Below are 13,113 nucleotides of genomic sequence, written 5' to 3'. Positions count from 1 at the left end.
GCTATTATTCTTGTTAAACTCTACTCTCAGAATCAGTGCAGCTCTAGGAGTCCATGGAATTATTAATGCATTTCATACACTCTATGAAAGTATGGACATTTCTGTACCAGATCATGGCTCTGGGGTGTCTCTACCCACCGTTTACACCACTATTAGCCAGTTACTCAGTGGCTTCTGCCAACATGGTTTAATCTCAAACCAGTTAATTCTCGACTTCCTATTACCTCGTCCTCAGAGAGACATGTACTCAGAGGTAATCTTCCAACCTATGCAAGGGACAAGGGAAAGCGCAACTACACGGTCATAGAAGTGGAAAGAACCTTACACATCGAATCCATTATTTATCAAAGTGAGGTAGTTGGTACATGGAGGAGCATTTGTATTTAAATGCTTTGAAGTTTATTTTAATGAGTATCAGAAAAAAATGCAACATATCGAACTCATAGTTTCACAAATATTATAATGGTATTTAAGTTTAAAAAAAGAATCCATTTTTTAAAAATTAAGTAAGTTGAAGAAGTGATATATAGATACGGGTTCTAAAAATCTGGAAGGTTGTATGAAATTATTAAAGCTTAGAAAACAAACTCCAGTTCTTCCTTAGAAAACTAAGGAACAGCATCTCATTTACACCCATAATCATACAGCCTGTCAGTGGCAGTCTGGGACTAACATAGCACCCCTCACTTCTGAAACTAAAGAAGTTAAGACTTTGCGTGGATTATTTTCATGTAAACTATATTGTTACAATTTACCCATTCTTCTCGTTTCTTCTGTCAGTATTTTATTGTGACTCACAAATGGATTCTGTTTTCTGAATGGCTTTAGACACTTCTTATTGTTCATCGTTTCTGTTTTAATGATTTTCCCTACTTTGAACTTTTGGACTGGCTGCCTTGCTTTTTACCAGACCACCACTGCCTGTTACTTTTGCCTCTCCAAGTAGGTTTTCCTTCTGTCCTATCACCTTTCCAAACTTCTCTGCCTTTTTAAGGGCAGAGAAATGTCATTATTTGACTTATCTATCAGTTCTCTGGAAAAGCTTCTTTCTCAAGCTTGTCATTATTTGATGTGACTCAGAGGCTGCTCTCTGTGAGCAGCCCTATCCCCAGTGTGTTTGCCCAAAACAATGAGCGGCAATTGTTTAGCATTTCATCTACCTGAGGTGGTGATATCCATTGGGCTAACAAGAAGCGACTAAGAGAAGTAAAAGGAAACACTGGGAAATGTGCTGTCCATATGGGCTTTGAACAGCTCTGGCATATTCTTGGGAATCTAGAAGGTCACGTGCATGTGCATGGCTTTGCGTGTACACAGGAAAGACCTGAGCAGGCCCTAATTACTCACTACCAGTGGACCTTGAGCCTCTGTGCAGACAGAAAGTGATTGTTAAGAGTTTTAAACTGTCTGCCACTTGCTGAAGACACGCCCCCACCCCCAACACACACACACACACACACACACACACACACACACACACACACACACAGACACACACATGCTGGATCTCTTGGCAAAGTCTAGGAGACATTACTGGCTCAAGGCATTTAAGGAAATCTCTATGTAATCATTAGCTGACCATGAAGCAAACGAAACAGAGACTTCAGTGGTTATACATGACCAAGAATACAGACTTTATGGAATTAGCTCACAAAAGGCACTAAGTAAACAAGCAACAGCAATAACAACAGGAATAAAAACAACAAATGCTGCTCTGTGTGTGTGTGTGAATCTGATTTGCAGGGTCGCCACCTTATATTATTTAAAACATCTAGTTTTCAATAAAAAATTATGAGACACACAGAAAAACAGACAGGTATGGCCTAAACACAGGGAAAAAGAGCAGTGAATAGAAATCATCCCTGAGGCAGGCCAGATCTTATACTTTCTACACAAACACTTTAAATCTGTTATTTAAATAGAAATATGTTCAAAGCAGTAAAGGAAACCATCTCTGAATAAAGTATAAGAAGTAGAGAATATTGGGACTTCCCTGGCAGTCCAGTGGTTAAGACTCCACGCTTCCACTGCAGGGGGCACGGGTTTGATCCCTGGTTGGGGAATTAAGATCCTGCGTGCCATGCGGAATGGCCAAAAAAAAAAGAAAGAAAGAAACAGAGAATATCAATAAAGAGACAAATTATTAAAAAGAATAAAACATAAATTGTGGATTTGAAAAATATAATGACTAAATGAAAATTTCACTGGCAGGGGGCTCAACAGCAGATATGAACTAGCAGAAGAGAGGATCGGCCAATTTGAAGATAAACCAATGGAGATTTTTCAGTCTGAGAAACAGAAAGGAAAAAAATGATGAAAAATGAACAGTCTCAGAGACCTGTGGACACCATCAAGCATACCAACATACATGCAAGGAGAGCTCCAGAAGGAGATGGGAGAGAGAAAGACATAGAAGAATATTTGAAGACATAATGGCTGAAAACTCCCCAAATTTATTTTAAAACAGTACTCTACACATTCAAAAAGCTCAAATTCTAATTAAACTCAAGGATAGTCACATTTATACACATATTAGTCAAACTTTCAAAAGACAGAGAGAATCTTGAAAATAGCAAGAAAAGAGCAACTCATCACATCCAAGGATTCTCAATAATTTTAACAACTGACTTCTCATCAGAAACCACGTAGCCCAGAAGGCAGTAGGATGACACGTTCAAAGTGCTGGAAGCAAAAGACTGTCAACCAGGAATTCTGTATCTGATAAAATTATCCTTCAAAAATGAAGGAGCAATTAAGATGTTTTCAAATAAGCAAAAACTGTGAGTTTGTTGCTAACAGACTTTCTTTACAAGAGACACTAAAGGGAGTTCTTGTGGTGTAAGTGAAAGGACACTAGATAGTAAGTCAAATCCACACAAATAAAAAGTACAAAATAAAAAGTAAATGTAACTACAGAGGTAAATGTAAAAGGCAATATAGATGTAGTTTCTTTTTTGGTAACAGTTTTCTTCCCCTATCTAATTTAAAAACCAATTGCAGTAAGCAATAATTATAAAACTTTATCAGTAGGCTTATAGTGTTTAAAGATGTAATTTGTATGACAATAATAGCACAAAGGAGTGAGAGGGAACAGTGCTGTACTGGAGTAAAATTTTTGCATATTAAGATGCTAACTGTAATCCCAGGACACCCACCAAGAAAATAATTTTTTTTTTTAAAAAAAGGAAATGAAACAATAAGAGAATTTAAATGACACACCTGATAATACTATTCAACACAAAAGAATCCGTCAATGGAAAATAGAAGCACAAAAATGGCATAATAGATATAAAAAACAAAGAGCAAAATGGCAGGTGTCAGTTCTACCTTACAGTAATTACATTAAATGTAAATGAACTAAACAGTTCAATCAAAAGGAACTGTTTGGCAGGATAAAGAAAACATGATCCATCTATATGCTATCTACAAGAGACAAACTTTAGATTCAAAGACATAAATAAATTTAAAGTAAAAAGATGAAAAAATATTTATCATGCAAACACTAACCAAAAGAGAGCTAAAGTGGCTATACTAACACCAGACAAAACAGACTTTAAGACAAAAATTGCTACTAGAGACAAAAAGAACAACCGACAAAAGGGTTAATTCATCTGGAAGACCTAACAATTATAGACATTATATGCCTCTAATAAATGAGCCCCCAAAATACATGAAAAAAGATCTGTTTTATGTTGAGCAGGAAACTGCCTCTGTTACTTTTACTCCATGTACTTATTTCTGCCCTCTGGAGCCTCACGAAGTAAGTCTAACTCCTTTGTGACTAGAGAGTGCTCCAAATATTTGAAGCCAACTCTCACGTCTTTTCTCACTTTCAATTTTTATGTGGCTTTGCCTTATAACAATTTCCCTAGAACTCAATTATGTTCACTTTATAAAGAAATCTACTGCAGTGTAGAACAACTGCAAGAGCAGAACCTACTTTCACAGAATTTCAGGGTTGGGAGGAAACAGATTATTTTTTTTCCAAGTCTCTAATTTTATAGATGAGTAAGCTGGGGCTCAAGCTGGTTATATCACTGAGCTGGTTAATGGCATAATCTTGGTTTACAAACCCCTTGCCTAGTACTTATTCCAACATTTTCCTTCCATGATAGTTTCCCCCACTTTGGTACTGAGGAGGGTTGCCGGCTTTGGGTGAGAGAGAGGCTAAATAACTCTTCTTTCTTCGCCCTTCTTTTAGCAGTACCTGGCATCCTTCATCTTGAATGTGCCATAGAAGAAGAACGCTAAGAGTAATGGAAGGAACTGTACTGGGTATTAAAAGATATGGATTCTTATCTCTTTTGGTCACTAACCAATTTCTGATACGTTGGATAAGTCTCTTCAAAAACTAATAAGAAATACTGTCTATTGAGCACCTACTGTTTACCGGGCCCTGTACTAGGCACTTTATCTACAAGCCTCATGTATGTGTTCAGATGTGTTCCTTTCTTATCTGTAAGATAATCAGGTTATGCTATATGTTGTCTGTTGTCCCATCAAGCTCCAGAGTTGCGTGACTGTGAGGAGCTATTAGGGTGTTCTCATGTAATAGTTCCTGAGGGTTCATCTTGATCCCCCTCCTTCCTGTTTCCTAGCTGGCAGTGGTAGGATTGCTGTAGAACAGTTGCTGTAGACTTCTCTCTACAGTGAGTCCATGAGTTGTGATGTCCTACTCTAGCCTCCTGACAGGCTTTCCATTTTCCGTAGGATTTGGCTGGGCTCTTACTGGTCCCTTTCAGGGTTTCCAGGACTGTATTCTCTGCCCTCTTCTCTCTGTAGATTCTCCCCATGGACCTTCGATTCACTCTGGTGGCTTCTTATTTTACCCGTGGGCTCGGAGAAGTCGAATAATTTAGAAAAGGTCACTCAACTTGTATGTAAATGGCAAACCTGGCAGCTGTCTGACCCCACTGCCTTTGTTATCCCTGGTATAAATGATTCCTGTCTGTGACAGTTTACTTGATCTAATTTTCCCACCCTTGCTTAATACCTTGCTCAAGCCCTGCCTCCTCCACCAGCTCAGCCTGGCCAGCTGCTTATTCCCGTCAATCTACCCAGCAAGTGTTGTCTGAAGTACACATCAGGCACCGCCTTGGGACTTATGCCTTGGGAGACCCTATGGCTTAGTGGCTATGAATGCGAGGTCTGGAGTCAGAGGGCCAAAATCAGAATCCCTACGCTACTACTTACAAGCCGTGCAACCTTGGGAAGATTACTTAACCTCTGTGGGCCTCGATTTCCTCAATTACAAACTAGAGATGCTAGTAGCACTTACTTCCTAGGGTTGCTGTGAGGATGAATGTGAATTGATTCCGTCACCAGCTCTAGGGGTAAGCCCTGATTGGCCCAAACTGATGGGCATAATCCCATCCATCTTGCCAGAGTGATTGAGTTAGACTTGGGTACACGAACTTGACTAGGCCAGAGCGACCTTCAGGACTGAAGTTTGACAATGTGGCCTCAAATGTGAGGCCTGGAGTTGCTAGAGCCGTTTCGTTTTACTAGCAGGAAGCCGGCCTGAGAACAAAGCTGACACAGAGAGTAAAGCAGAGCTGAGAAAAATCAAAGAGAACTGGAGCTGCAGGCCTGATTAAGTATCTCCTGAAGTCCCTCCGACCTCTGGAATTTTCCATTGCTTGAGCCAATTAAAAAATTTAGTATTTCAGCTACTTTGCTAGGTTTATTTTATCATTTGCAACTGAAAATATCCTAACCGATACTTATTATTATTACCTTCCCGTGTATATACAACACTTTGTCATTAGACTGTCATGTCCTTTGGAGCAGAGACTAACTTCCCCAAGCTCTATGTTGCCGTGCTACCTGGCACGGTTCTGGCATATCATCTGTGCCTCATGTCACAGATCCTCATTCCCCCCTGGTAACTATGCATTTTGAGTATCTTTTTTTTTTTTTCCTTTTCCACATCTTTATTGGAGTATAATTGCTTTACAATGTTGTGTTAGTTTCTGCTGTATAACAAGGTGAATCAGCTATATGTATACATATATCCCCATATCCCCTCCCTCTTGAGCCTCCCTCCCACCCTCCCTACCCCACCCCTCTAGGTGGTCACAAAGCACCGAGCTGATCTCCCCGTGCTATGCGGCTGCTTCCCACTAGCTATCTGTTTTACATTTGGTAGTGTATATATGTCCACGCTACTCTCTCCCTTCGTCCCAGCTTCCCCTTCCCCCTCCCCGTGTCCTCAAGTCCGTTCTCTACGTCTGCGTCTTTATTCCTGACCTGCCCCTAGGTTCATCAGTATCATTGAGGCAGAACGAGAAGGTGGCCAGAGTCCCAAAGAGGGTGGTCCCCTGCCGCTGCTTTGTCTTCCTACTTTGCTAAGATCATACGAAAGTAAAATGCTTCATAGATTAGCTAAACCTTATTGAGCACAAGGCGTTGAACACGGAATCATCTTTTTTCTTCTCGGTTACCGACGGTTACTATTACCATGCCCTGTGTTACAAATGAGAAACGGAGGCTTACAGAGCTTATTCAACTTGTATAGGACACGCAGCTTCTACGTACCATAATTTAGGGACCTGCACTCAAATGACTGCATCCGTGTCTTTAAGTTCTCATTCCACTTCACAGAAAATGAAACTAGCAATCGTAGACAGTGCTTTATGGGTGTGGCTTGCCCAGGAAAGATGAGGGAGAACTCCATCATCAGACCCATGCTAAAAAATCGGCTTTGAATGGACATCAAGAGATTTGTAAATAAAGGTACATTCACTTCAAATAAATGTTTAGGTGTGTATAATTCATCTTTTAATGATTTCTCACCTTCCTAACATTTTTAGATAACCCACCACCTTCCCAGTCACATCAGAGAGATCTTTACTTTTTGGTTTCCTTTCTCTTTTTTTCTTGCGGTACGCGGGCCTCTCACCGCTGTGGCCTCTCCCGTTGCGGAGCACAGGCTCCGGACCAGCAGGCTCAGCGGCCATGGCTCACGGGCCCAGCCGCTCCGCGGCATGTGGGATCTTCCCGGACCGGGGCACGAACCCGCGTCCCCTGCATCGGCAGTCGGACCCCCAACCACTGCGCCACCAGGGAAGCCCGGTTTTCGTTTTTTGAGCATCAGAATTGAAAAATCTAAGTAGGATTATGACAAACATATTGTTCTGTAACTTGATTTTTTTTCGTTAACAGTAATCTCTTGGAGTCTTTCTATGCCAGCTGGTATAGATCTGCTTCATTCATTGTAAGTACAGAGTGATTTTAATAGTTACAATGTATCGTAGTTTAACCACTTCCTACAATTAGTGGGCATTTGGGCGTCCTCCCTCACCACTGTTTTTGCTTTTATAAATAACGTGCCATTAAGCATCCTCGTTCTCTGCTTCCTCGTGCATTCAGGTGTCCATGGGAGGAGAAAAATATTGAGGTCTTGATTTTGTGACCTCAGAGGAGGTCCAAGATAGAGAATATGACCTCACAGTCTATAGGGGAGCAGACATGTACACACATAGCTTTCCCTTTAATATAAGAGTGAGGCAGATAGGAATCCCCTCAGTGTTATGCAAGTGCAGGAAGAGGGAGACTGAGGGGCTCAGTTGAGTGGATGCCTGGGAAGGCTGCGTGGAGGAGGCGGCACTTGAGTCCAGTCGTGGAGGATGGGAAGGCTCTGATGCTTGGTCTGCCCATCTTCCTATCATGGTCTTAAAATGTGCCTACCATTTGGTTGGATTCTTCATTAGGCCATTTGGTTGGATGAATCACGGTGGGGATGGAGGGGAAGGATGCTTTGAGCAAAGGAGACATAGCCCAGGAACTAACGTGACGAAGTGCCCGCTTTCTCAGAGGGCCAAGAACTGGCTGCTGTGGCCGGAGCACACGAGCACAGGCCACCTCCGGGCAGCTCAGGGATAGAAGGATGTCACAGGCATGGACTAAAAGGCACCCAGGAGGGATTTCAGTTTGCCGGAAAAGGAGTTTTGTTCAAGATGCATGCTGAAGGCTGGGCAGAGAGTGTAAGGACAGAGCAGACGCTCTCTGATGCGATGATGGGAACCAGACAGATGGGTCCACATTCTTTCTAAGTGACCCCGCAGCCCCAGTTTTAGTGAATCTGTTACTGCGGCATCTCTCTGCTTCACTTTGGGGGGTTGTCTCTGCTTTGAATTCAAGTGAAATAGCCATGTGGAAGACAAACTACAAAGTTGTTGTTTTTTAAAAATATTTATTTATTTGGTTGCACCGGGTCTTAGTTGTGGTTTGCGAGCTCCTTAGTTGTGGCTCACCGGCTCCTTAGTTGTGGTATGCGAACTCTTAGTTGCGGCATGCATGTGGGATCTAGTTCTCTGACCAGGGATCAAACCCGGGCCCCCTGTGCTGGGAGCACGGAGTCTTATCCACTGCGCCACCAGGGAAGTCCTGAAACTACAGAGTTTTGGGGGGGGAAAAAAAACCCTCTTACTTTTAGCTGCTGCTGTGTCTGCATCCGTAAAAATTCTCTCCATGCCCCATGAATTTCAACAGGCAGTTTATCTCCTTTGTTCCGTAAAACATTAGATGTGACTTTAATGGCCTAACCCCCAAACGATAACCTGACAGCCATCAAACATTCAGCAGCGTTCCAAATAACCTTCTGCCGGAGCCTGCCTTCTACGGGGCCATGTGGATGTCAGACACACACAGCTGGAGTCACGCTGACATAGCTGGCATGCCTGGACCGCAGTGGAATCTCGGGGGTACCAATCACAGGCCAGAGAGAAGCCATCGGCCAGAAGAAACGTCAGCGTGTTCACATCTCTGCAGAAGGAGCTGTGTTGATAGTGATGGAAATGACAGTTGCAGCCAGAGGGGGACCGTGACCCTGAAGCAGCATGGGCGCACACGTCAGTGATGCTGGCACTGTACAGAAGCATTCCGGGGGTTAGGGCCATGGCCACACATTTCTTCTCCTGACCCCCAAGCAGAAAAATCAAGAAGAGAGCAGATTTTCCCCAAAAATACTTCCTGAATGGAATGCCCTGCCACCTTCAGGGGTTTGAGAAATCCAGAGTGGATAATAATGGCCCGAAATTCATTAAGCACTTAACATCTACCAGACGGTGTGCTGGCCATCTTAGGAAAAATTCATTTACTTCTCGCTGCTCCATGGTGAGGTACTTTTCATAATTCCCACTTTAGGAAGGTGGAAACTGAGGCTAGAAAGGAGGAAGAAATGTACCCAAATTCCTTAACCAGTAACTGACAGAATCATGGACTTGAACCACAGTCTTTCAAAAGCAAAGCCCGGGTTCCTGACCACGGTACTCAAAGCCATGTGGCGGGTCCACACACTCTGTGGCACCCACAGCAGCCACTGTCCCAGATAGAGGTCTGTGTGTTGACCAGGTACAGGAAAATCCTTCGAAGGATTCTTTTTACTCCCCTGGTTTCCTGGGCGTTGGGCAGACATGCTTAAACATGCTGTTCATTGAACCCTGGTTTTACATCAAGACCCCTGGCTCAGCCCAGCGAGGGGATGTAAGGATGTAGGGGATGAGGCCACTCCCTTGGGGGAGGAGGGGGGCTGAGTTGCAGGCATTTTTTACATCTCTCTTGAGTTTGGTTATTACTTTTCTAGCCAGTGTTGATCATCCTTTCTTTTTTTCTTTCCTTCAAGATTCTTCTTCGTTTTGTTTTCATGCTATAAACCTTTATCTGACTCACTACATGTCAATTATGGTGCTAACATAAAACCATTAGCGGGCAGCATCTCTTTGGTCCTCCAACAGTCAAATGAAGTAGGTGCTGTGATTATCCTCATTTTAAGAAGATGAAGAGGGCTTCCCTGGTGGCGCAGTGGTTGAGAGTCCGCCTGCCGATGCAGGGGATGCGGGTTCGTGCCCCGGTCCGGGAAGATCCCACATGCCGCAGAGCGGCTGGGCCCGTGCACCATGGCCGCTGAGCCTGCGCGTCCGGAGCCTGTGCTCCGCAACGGGAGAGGCCACAGCAGTGAGAGGCCCACGTACCGCAAAAAAAAAGAAGATGAAGAAACAGGGGCTCAGAGAGGTTAAGTGATGTCTCCAGGGATGCCTGATGCAGTTCTCTGCTCCCTTAACCACACGGTCACAACCAGACTGTATACTAATAGGGCCTTCACCCCGCACAAGACACCGCTCAAATACTTCTTTTATAGCAACTCCTTCAGTCCCCACAGCAACACCGTGAGGGGCGCTATTATCCCTGTTTAACAGATGGGGAAACTGAGGCACAGAACGGGTATGTCATTTGCCCAGGCTCACCCTGCTGGTAAGTGGCAGAGCTGAGATTATGCTTCACAGCTTATATTTTGTGATGAAACAGGAAGACATTCCTCAGTTTGGGTTTCGTTTTTCCCTTGAAATCTTCTGCGAGGGCCGGGGGTGGGATGCCAGGGTTCTGAGAATAGAGTCTCTGAGCTGCACTGCGAAGGCGTGCCAGGGATGGCCAAGCCCCTGCAGCTCTGGAGATGGAGGGCGGTGGGGAGGGTGATGAGACAGCAGCCACAGGCCTGGGGTTTTGCCAGGGAAGACCTCAAAGCCCACTGGCGGGTTGGCACCCCTGAGCTGGGCAGCGCACCAAAACGAGTCGTGGCTTCGAGGAGACCAGTAGAACATGGTCCTCGGGAGAAGAGAAAGCCTGGGGGAAGGGCTGGCACGACCTCAGCCTTCAGATCTGAGAAGGGCTGTTCTGTGGACGAGGGGACGTAGGGAGCAGCTCTCCCAAGAGCCAGCCAAGAAAAAGTAGGTTTCTGTTCGGGCAGCACCAGTGGGATTTCAGGGAGAAAGAGGAATTCAACCTGGCAACCCTGGCAGAGGGTGGCCACGGGACCTTGCCCAGAGGAGGGGCCTCTAGAGAGAGGACATGGGCCACCCTGAAGCTGACCTCTTCAGTGTCTCTGCCTTCTGAAACCCTACCCATCTTTGAAGCCTTGGCTGCACGGGCACCTCCTCCATGAAGCCCTTCCTGACCAACCCGTAGAATGCACAGTTCTGTTCCAGGGGTATAAAGCCTAGGTACTCTGAGGTCCAGGCCAGTCCACGTTCATTCAGAGCAGGGGTCCCCAGTGGGCTGAGGTTCAGACCAGACGTTCCGGTGATAAAAGCCTCAGATACTCTGGAAGCCAGCCTAGTCAGTCCCGGGACCTCTCTCCTGAGAAACCCCATTCTTACAGCAAACGTACCCTCCCTACCATCCAGCTGGCCTTGGGCACTTATGTCTTGCTGCCTCTCTGGTACAGTGTCTCCTGGCCGTAGCAGCTTCTTGCACGAATGCATCTCTCAGAGGCTCACAAGACAGTTAACAGAGCACCTAGCATGTACCAGGCACTATGTCCAGGGATTATCTCATTTAATCCTTCCAACAACCCTACGAGTCGGTGTTATTATTGCCGTATTACAGAGGAGGAACCCGAGGCCCCAGTCCTTGGCAGCTAAGGAGCCAGCTGGCCCTGGACCACAGTGTTGAAACCCCAGTCAGGCATGAGAGTCTGGGAGGTGCCTCCAACTTGTCCTCAACAAAACCACATCAAGGACCTTCTTGGTACCTCCTATAGCTCCTAGTGAGTGCCTCTGCGGAGTAGTTGCTCAAGAAACATTGGCTAATTGGTTGTTCAAAGACGTATCTAGTCTGCTTTTCCGGTAATCCATGAGTTCGGGTGCTTTTGAGAGGAGAAAATAGCGTTGAGCCCTTGCTAGACAAAAACCAGGTACTTCTTGGGAGAAGTGAGAGGTTTGCAGGCAGAGTCCTAGAAAATTTTATTCCAAGTCTTCAAGGTGACCGTGACACAATAAAAACATATGTATTTGGTCTCTGTCCCTGATTGGTGACACAGAGCTCCTAACTCTTTTGGAATTTCCTGAGTGATAAGAGTGTCTTTTGTTCCGATGAGGCCACTCTTGGTGTGTCCCTCAAGAGCTTCAGGATGGAGGCTGGTCACCAAGAAGACCAAGGTCATGGTTAGAGGGTTGGAACTTTGTGTCCCATCCCCCTACCTCCTGGGAGGGGAGGGGGCTGGAGACTGAGTTCATCACCAGTGGCCGATGATGTAATCAATCACGCCTGGGAAGGTGGTGCATCTCAGCTCCAAGGGGACAGAAGGTCCTGTGCCTGGGTTCCTTCCAGACCTCACCCTCTGTACCTCTTCTTCTGGCTGTCCATTTGTATCCTTCATACTATCCTTTATAATAAACCGGTAATAGCAAGTAAACTGTTCCTGAGTTCTGTGAGCTGTTCTAGCAATGATCCAACCCGAGGAGGGGGTCGTGGGATCCCCTGAATTTATGGCCGATTGGTCAGGAGTCCCAGTGGCAACCTGGGACTTGTGACCGGCATCTGAGGTGGGGAAGCCTTGTTGGCTGAGCCCTTCATCTTCGGGGTGTGCGCTAAGTCTAGGTGGTCACAGTCAGAGTTGTATCGAACTGTCAGACACCCAGTTGGTGTCTAGAGAGTTGGAGAGTTGGTTGGTTGGGGGACAAAACCCACAGATTTGGCATCAGAAGTGCTGCGGGTGAGCAGTCTATACTAGCAAAGAGAAACGTGAGGCTTTCAGGAAGACGGCGCACATCAGTTGACTGAGTGACACAGCCAAAATCCAAAACATTTTGTTAACTGCTGTCCTTTTCTTCTGTCCTCCACTTGTAGGAGGACATATGACAAAACTGGCTCCTACAGGATTGATGTTGAAAATTCACCTTCCAGAAGATGCCCGGGCATCCATGTAGACTGGACTTGGTCTCTACCCTCTCTGTCCTGGGCAGTCAGACCTGGTGCCTGGTGGTGACCTCGAGCCAGAAGAAGCCTCTCGCCAAGATCACCAAGAAGGAGGCATTTGTTTCTCCGTGCTGGCTAAGCTAGGAAAGCCTGGCTTTGAGAGGTTTTTTGTAACAAGAATTGAAACCTAAAGGATTTTTTTTCAAATTATCCTTCAGGGGCTTCCCTGGTGGCGCAGTGGTTGGGAGTCCGCCTGCCGATGCAGGGGACACGGGTTCGTGCCCCGGGTCAGGGAGGATCCCACATGCCGTGGAGCGGCTGGGCCCGTGAGCCATGGCCACTGAGCCTGCGCATCCGGAGTCTGTGCTCCACAACGAGAGAGGCCACAGCAGTGAGAGGCCCGCGTACGGCAAAAAA

This window comes from Neophocaena asiaeorientalis, unplaced genomic scaffold, assembly GCF_003031525.2.
Source record: "Neophocaena asiaeorientalis asiaeorientalis breed wild unplaced genomic scaffold, Neophocaena_asiaeorientalis_V1.1 scaffold150, whole genome shotgun sequence".
NCBI classification, from domain to species: domain Eukaryota; kingdom Metazoa; phylum Chordata; class Mammalia; order Artiodactyla; family Phocoenidae; genus Neophocaena; species Neophocaena asiaeorientalis.
The sequence above is the reverse complement of the archived record's forward strand: the minus strand, read 5'-3'. Positions refer to the sequence as shown.